General features: G+C 30.7%; 1 long non-coding RNA gene across 2 annotated transcripts; it reads right to left on the bottom strand.

Moving 5' to 3' along the window:
- Nucleotides 1–5,535: 5,535 nt before the first annotated feature.
- Nucleotides 5,536–6,236, bottom strand: LOC129921051 (uncharacterized). Of its 2 annotated transcripts, XR_008773454.1 has the most exons (4): nt 6,181–6,236; nt 5,888–6,098; nt 5,775–5,824; nt 5,537–5,717 (listed from the first exon to the last, which is right to left on the bottom strand). It is a non-coding gene; the product is annotated as an uncharacterized LOC129921051 (long non-coding RNA). The 2 variants fall into 2 exon arrangements; XR_008773453.1 differs by having other exon boundaries at nt 5,536–5,717; nt 5,888–6,230.
- Between the last annotated feature and the right edge of the window lie 2,192 nt (nt 6,237–8,428).

Genomic DNA, 8,428 nt, shown 5'->3' with positions numbered 1-8,428 from the left:
CTTTACAACACCTACAAAAAAAAACTTAAATTTTTTTTAAAGATAACCAAGTCAAAAAATTAAAACTGATATTACGTTACTTCCCTCACTGGTGGCTGGCGTCAGAAACCGCTTGTCTCGATCTATGTAAGATTCGTACAGTCGTACCAAATACATACACGTTAAGCGAACCACGCAAGTGTGGTTAGGTTTTTTCGTTACGAAATTTCTTGATTCGGTCCCCTCGCTCAAACAAAGTCCGCGATAAAATCTAGGCATTATAGCTTAAAAACATTTTTTTTTAACATTTTTGATCTTTTCAATTCATTGGTGAAGACAAATGTGAAGTTCCTATACCTATTAAAATATTTTTTTTGTATCTCGAAATATTTTCGAGTTTTTGAAAATTCAAATTATTTAAGTTATAGCAATTTGATCGAAAATTTTATAAGCTTTCAAAAAATTGAAAACTGGCCAAATTTAACAAATTTGATATGATAACGGAGTTATGAATACAAGAGTTATGGGCGACAGAGTTACGCACGTCAAAGTTACGCAAAACCGAAGTTACGAAAAACCGAAGTTATGAAAAACCATAGTTATGAACAACAAAGCTATGAACCGTGGTTTTTGATTTGGCAAATATTGATAGGGACGATATACGAAAGGAACGTACAAAAAAGCTAGAACGTATCGGTTTTTCATAATTTCAGTCGTTCATAACTTCGGTTTTTCGTAACTTCAATTTTGCGTAACTTTGACGAGCATAAATCTGTCGCGCATAACTCTGTTATTCATAACCTCGTCGGTTTCTCTTAATTTATGTGTCGAGTATAAAATTTAAAAATTGCATACTTGATGTTTTTTTGGAAAATGTTAGATTATTTTTAAAAATTCTTAAGAACAAAGTTTTATCGTGTTCTATAAGCAATTATCTCAATATTTAAGCAGTTATTACATTCATGTTTTTGCTCATGTAAAAGGCTATATTTATGTGTTTTAACATTTAATTTTTCCACTAAAGGTCAATAGCCCGAGCTCATCTGCCATATCTCTGTTCGATCTTATTTTTAACAAATCCCTTTTTTCTTTAAATAATGGAAACACGTCGTCATTTCACCTACACATTGTTCAATAAATAATTTCTATAGTCTATATACTAGAATATCTTCTCCGTATTTATATATGTAAAGAGTCCTGAAAATGCCCTTCAAGCGCATATAATATATTTTTTCCTTTGTGCCTTTGATGAGGTGTTAGTGAACAACTGCTGCGTTGAATTTATGATTAGAAGTCCTATAAAGGATAAACCATCATCAGCATCATATAGAAGGACGACGACCGTTACACGAGAGCAAAAATAAAAAAAAACAAAGAAAAAAAAATATAAAAAATCGATATAGAAACGCAAAAGTCATGAGATGAATGCTAATTTTCCTACGACTTCTATTGTAGAAAAACGACCGAACGACCGACGACGATGTTGGTAATATGCCTTTGAATTGACTTACAATTTTGATATACTGACAACTTTGTGTCACTTCTTCAATAAATAACAACCGAATGCTATGGGAGAAGCTTCTGTTTGGCAAAAAAAAACCCTCGAAGATTACTTATTTTTTATGATAACTTCATAGGCTATTTCATGAAGATGTTTACTTGTGAAAAAAAATTCAGCTTTAAAAGGCTTTTTTTTTCCTTTAAAACTGAACGTTTTTTCAAAAAAAGACAAATAAAATAAATCCTTCGATCACATACAAATTTGTGTGGTATTTTTCGTTACAAAAAAAAAAAACCTAAAGTATACTTGCTTAATTGCTTGGTCATTAGACTTTGAAAACTTGAGAATTCAAAACTCCAATCAATGATAGAGTTTGCTGCGGTATTAATTGATTTAACTTTCATGACGGAATTTTTTTTTTTATCGTAAAAAAATATCGACAGTCTAACTCTAAACTCTTACAAATTCAAAGAGGGAAACAAAACAATTTGTTGGGAATAAAATGCAGAATGGCGCTTGCCTTTTAACTAACGTCTGTCTGTTAACCAGACGACAAGCTTAACTCAATGTTATCTGTAGCTATTGGTTGTCATGGTTTTAATGGTCTATTCTATTTTGAAGTGATTTTTTAATTGTTTGAAAATAAATTAAAAAAAAAAAAACAAATCAATCGAAATGTTTTGGAACTTCTTTAAAAGGGTGTTTTTTTACGAGATTTTGTAAAACTCAAATATAGGTATGCTCTATCGCTAGAAAATATTGTTGAATAAAAGTTATCCCATTCGGGAAATAGTTAAAAAGTGAATACTCTTGTTAAGTAACAAACACTTGTGCCCTTGAAAACTAACCAAACTCATAGAATCATTGAGAAGCTTCTTGAGAAAAAGAAACTGAGAACTGAAGTATTCACAACTTAAAAAAATATTTGGGGTAACAGAAGTAATTTTTAAGCTATTGCATAGATTTTATATCGGGGGCCTTGTCATGGGGACCAAATCAAGAAAAAACGACTGTACGAAGCTCGAGATGACCGAGAACAACACATGTGGAAGATTGTTTGTCGACACCAGCCACCAGTGAGGGAAGTACCGTTAGCTCAGTTTGAATTTTGAAATGGTTTTCTTTAATTGTAACTTTTTTGTAAGCTGTCGATGTCGTACAGATATGGTTGATGCATATTTTCAAAGCTTAAATGATAAGCTTTCAAATGACTTAAAAATTAATACAAGTTGGCATGTAAAAATATTGACAGTATGATGTGTAAAGAAAAAAAAAAGTATTTTTTTTTGCTTTTTTTTGATGAAAAGTGTGTGATTTCAAGATATAATTTTTATACTTATTACAAAACATAATAGGCTTAAGTTATGGTTTAATTCTTTAGAAAATAAAATGCACGACTGGGTCGCACGAACTTGCTCTTAGAGTTAAAGTTGCTTAAATTTTTAAGACTTTTTATGTAGAAATTTGGAAAAAAAATAATATTCGTTTTAAAAAAAATAAAATAAAATCTGAAATCAAATTGCCCTCCAAAACAAGTATGCAATTTTGATTAATATATTAAGGTGCATTTTTAGAAAAAAAATTTTCAAAATCGTTAGAGCCGTTTTTTAAAAAACTAATTTTTTATAAATAATTTCTTGGAAAAAAAAGTTTTAAAATAAAATCTGTATGCCATTTTGTAGAAATCACTAATCAACATCTAAAAACAAAATTAAAAAAAATTCAATGTCCCGTTTTCGAAAATTTGATTTTTCAAAAAAAAAATTTCAAAATTTTTTTAAAAATCCAAAAATTATTTTTTTAGAAATTTTATTTTTTGTTTATATTAAAATTACATAAATGCTTCTTCACAAAAAGTTTCGTTGAAATCGAATAAGCAGTTTCGGAGATAATCGGATTTGAAAAAAAAACGGTTCTATGGCATGTACCGTTAATAATGATTTTCAAAAAAAATTTTTCATTTAAAGATAGACCTTAGCTTAAAACTAACACTTGAATTTTTTAAACAAAATCGTTGGAGTCGTTTTCGAGATATTTCAATTTTACTAAAATCGGTAAATGACAAGTACCATTATTTTTGGCCCAAAAAAATTAATTCCAAAAACCCCTCTGGAGAGTCGCTAAATAACGCTGCATACCAAGTTTGACATTAATCGGTCCATCCGTTTAGGCTGTAGCTTCTTATACAATAAGAAAGCCTGATGATCAGTTTATTATCTATAAAATAGATCCACATGAATCCTATGAGCGCGCTCGAGCGTGGTGGTATTACAACATGTTTTCATATTTGAATAATCAAGTTTTCTGTTCAGCTCTTTTGTTTGCCATCGATCAAATATACATGCAAGTCTTTTTTGGGTTTATTAAACCAAACATATTTTACTAAAACAAGCATATGACTAGCATGAAAAATAAAACAAAACCCAAAAAAAAACATGCATGTCCTGAGTAAACCCCTGGTCCTAGAAAAATGGTTTAATATAGAAAAGAACCTCATCAAAAATTTGAACAATAAGGTTATATCTAAAAAATGGCCTCATAAGTCAACAAATACCTATTTCAAATGAGAAAAAACTTTAACCCTCTTGGGGCGCCATCTAGCGTCAAAATAAAAATCTGAAAAAATTAGGGGATTTTTTTTTTATTATTTAGAAACAGTTTTTCCACTTAGGAACTTGATTCAAAAATAACGAACGCCCTAATGTAGATGTAATATAAAACAGTTGGTGAATAGAGTTTAAAAAGACCTTTCTTTTGATTTAACACAGGATAGATTTGGAGAAAATTTTTATAAACGCATTTCGTTCGATTATCTAAAAAAAAACAACAATTGTATTTGTTATTGGTATATCAATAATCTATTATTCAAATAGTAGGTACTTATAATTTGGTAGATATTCTTCAAGTGTTGAACCCAATTTGAACTTTAAGCTCTATTTAACATGTTAGTTTTGTTCTCTACAAATTCTCAAACCTGATAATGCATGCCTTTATATTCAACATACACTCTTACAGACCATTTGCTTCCGGACCGTCACCCGATTTTTCAAACCCCAATAGGCTTTGCCACCGGTAAACATTCACTATAAGAAATTCCAATCAAAAACTCCAATTGAATTCTGTCCCATGAAAATAATAAAAAAAAAAAAAAACAGATATCCTCCTTAAAACCAAATCAACTGTCAACTCCAGAAAAACACACAACTTTAAATGCCTTTAGTTTTATATTGCAAATTCTCATCTCAAACACTAATAGACATCTGCTCAAGATCCTTGGTCTGGTGAACCAACTTTATATATAATCTTAATTCACTTGTTTAACATTTCAAAGGAAAAACCTCCTGTCAAACTTCATTCAGAGAAAGGACAAAATTTTCTATTGAAAAAAAAAAGAATTCTCCTCCTCATTTAACGTGTGTAGGACCACCTTAACCATTCTCGCTATTGGATGGACTAACTTGAACAAAGTCAGCACTCTTTCTTCATTTTCTTGGCTTCTTCTTCTTCTTCGATTTGACGACAAAGAAAATTCACAAGATTCCAAGATGTAATGCAACTCAAACATAAGAAACCCAATCCTTTTTCTTCTTCTTGGGCCGGAAGGACCTTGTATGTGTGTGTGTTAGAAGATCAAGAAAATTCTAAAATAAGAAGAAAAAAAAAAAAATAAAGAACCGCACCTGCAATTAATTTTGCTGACTTTACAGAGCAGAAATTGCAAACCCAACCCAAACCTACAAGGAATATATAACAGAAAAAGGATATAACTTCCTATAGGAGCGCATAGACATTAAAATTTACAATCACTCGGTCAAGTGAAACGGAAACTTGGGAGGAAATTATTCCAGAAACGTTCGTATACTCTCAGATGGTGGTCAACGGATGCGTTTTCCCTGTGCTGCTGCTGCTGGCTGCTGCACTCTTTGTGGTGGTTCCAACAAAGTTTTCTTTCAGCAAATTTTCGGGGAGAATTTCCTCAATTTTTTTTTTTTTTTTGTTATTTTTAGTTTTTGGTCCTTTCAATGGTCAACTGCAATTTCCAATTGCAATCCCATTGCTAGCTCTAGCTATCATCATCATCATCATCGATGGACGTCTGTCGTTGGCGTTGTCGTCGTTGAATTCGATGGAAATGAAATGAAAATTTCCGAAACGTGCTGGAAACAGGATGCAAGGGACCACGAGCCCGAGAGGGAAAATGAGAACGATTCGACTGAGCGAGGAGGTCCTGTGAGAACTAAATCAAATAGCTTATTAGTTCAGGTTGAGAAGGCAACAATATTTATCTACAGACTCTTCCGGTTGGCCGCAGACGCCCTTGGTTGTTTGAAAGATCAATTGTATCTGAGAGAGAAGAGAGTGGACCTAAATTGATTTTGAAAGTTTTTTTTTTTTGTTCTTTTTTACTTATTTCGTCCCTGTTGGTCTTCTTTCTTGGAATCGTCCTCGAAAGTTATCGTTGTCGTCGTCTATGTTACGGTTATGGTGGTCATAGGTACCTGACTTCAATGACCGACTGTTGTAGTCGATGACAGAAATGATAGCGGTGAGAAATTTTCAATATTTTACTGACATTGCATATTTTTAGGAGCACGAAAGAGATGGACAACGGAAGGGGCTGAAAGCAGAGAAAAGCAGTAATTGCCACTTAAGATGAACGTTTTGTGATGACCACAAAGAATCCTTAAATTATCTCATACATGACTTGGCTAGCGAGGACATCACGAAGGCTGAAGAATAGTATCCTTGCATCCTGATCCTGGTATCTCTATTTCGTTGGTTTGGTCTGAGAAAATTGAATCATGTCTCTCTTTTTCTCTCTTTGAAACGTGGTTGAAATTTCGAACAAGTCTAAGAAATGATTCTTTCTCTTCGAGATAATAAACACTTCATTTGGACGCTGGAATTCGTGATGATAAGGTGAAATAATTGAATAGGAAGTAGCACACATACCTGATCGTATTTTGTGATTTGTGCAATTTTTGAGGTATTGCAACGGAAGAGAAGGCATTCTAAAGATATATAAATTTCAAGGTAATAACTCCACAGACTAGATAATATAAAAACATGAGATCAAGGCACTTCAAGGTTTTCATACCCCTTTTTTTTTGACATGATAACGACTTATAAATCGATGAACCATGGTAACATTAACGAAAAAAAGACGCCATTTTCTCCCGTTCCGTCAGAAATTTTTAGCAGTGTGACATAAATTTCAATTGAAAACAAACTACATATGTATACTAGGAATTAGAGATACAAAAAATTTCTATTGTTTATTTGAAAGGTTATAATCTTAAGGTGAAAAAAATTCAATAATTAAATAGGGTAAATAATGGTAAAACGAAATTTCAAAAAAGGGGCTATTTGCTAAACGCTACGTCGTATTTAATCTAATCGATAGATAAATTTATTGTAAGCCTGACAAAGACATTGAAAAAATTCTAAAAAAAAAAATTTTAAATCAAGTTATGAAGGGTTTTTTAAAACAAAAACATGAATTTTTGAAAATCACTTGCATACTTTGCTAGGGGAAATTTCAGGTGTTTTTTTTTTATTTTTTTGATTTTGATATAGGTATTAGATATGCGCATGCATAAGCAGAAAATAGAATTTCTAAAATAATTTTTGACCGAAAAAGCTAGTTTTTTCGCCCCAATTTTTTTTTATAGTTTTTTTTTAGCAGTTTTTTGTTTGTATCCTTTTTTTCTTAAACAGATAAATGTATGAAATTTATACTGTAGGCAGATACTAAGTGGGAATATAATGTTATGTGTACAAAATTTCAATCAATTTCCTATTCACAATTTTGAGATAACGGTAGTATAATGTTCTTTTTTTTAACACGTTATATCTTTTAACCTTGAGCACATATAAATTTAGTATAACTTTATTGTGCATGCTGATAGTATTACTTTTTTTTGATATTCTCATTTATAACGTTACATGGACTAGAAGCTAGACAATCTTAATTTGAAAAACTTTTGCTGATGACTTTTAAACAATTGTAACTTTTTTTTTAGATGTCGTACAAATATGTCGGAGACAATATATTAAAGCTGAAATAATAAGCTTTCTGATGGCATAAAATCCATCATAGGTTGTCTTATAAAAAAATTGACTTTCAGGGAGATGGAAGAAAATAAAAGTTTGATTTTTTTTACTTTTTTTCATGAAAAAATGATTGTTTTCATTAAATCATTTAAATACTTTTTACGTAACGTATGGATTTGAAAGTAGTTTTTATCTTTAGAAGACATATTTATGTAGCTTTTTTAATGGTATAATTTTTTTTGAGCTTTTTATATCAAAAAATTGATGTAATGCAAAAAAAAAGTATTTTTAGCTTTTTCTTGTACACTATGATTGGATTCAAAAAATTATTCCGTTTTTCTAGAAAACATACGGATATAAATATGTATAGTTTTAATCTTTAGCTTAAGTAAGTGAGAGGTATTATTATTTATTAACAACAAAGTTGACAAGAAAATAATTTAAATTTTTTTTTGTTTTTTTTTGTATCAAAAAGTTTTTTTTTTTTCGTCCATAAACCGACTTTACAGACAACAACTTTTTTTTTTTGTAAAGAGACGACTTAACAACTTCTGGTGTAAAAATAAATACAAAATGTTTGAGAATATTTGAAAGACTTCTTTTTAGTCTCTAAAGTATTCTTTTTCGAAAACAAAAACATCACAGTCACTTGAAACATGAAACTTCCAGACATCTTTTTTTTTTTTATTTTTTGTATTTTTTTTTAATCTAGTACCAAACTAAAAACAATCTTGTTCTTTTATGCATCCAAGTTATCCTCTCTTGTTTGGCATTCGGCTTCAGAACTCATCTACCTTGAAGCAATGCGGTTAATTAATATGTGAAGACCTTGCTTGTGTACGTTATACACCTAAAAGAGAAAAGAAGCAATTCCCGAAATAATTTAATTACCAT

Source organism: Episyrphus balteatus, chromosome 1 (genome assembly GCF_945859705.1).
Source record: "Episyrphus balteatus chromosome 1, idEpiBalt1.1, whole genome shotgun sequence".
Taxonomy (NCBI): Eukaryota; Metazoa; Arthropoda; class Insecta; order Diptera; family Syrphidae; genus Episyrphus; species Episyrphus balteatus.
The sequence above is the reverse complement of the archived record's forward strand: the minus strand, read 5'-3'. Positions and strand labels throughout refer to the sequence as shown.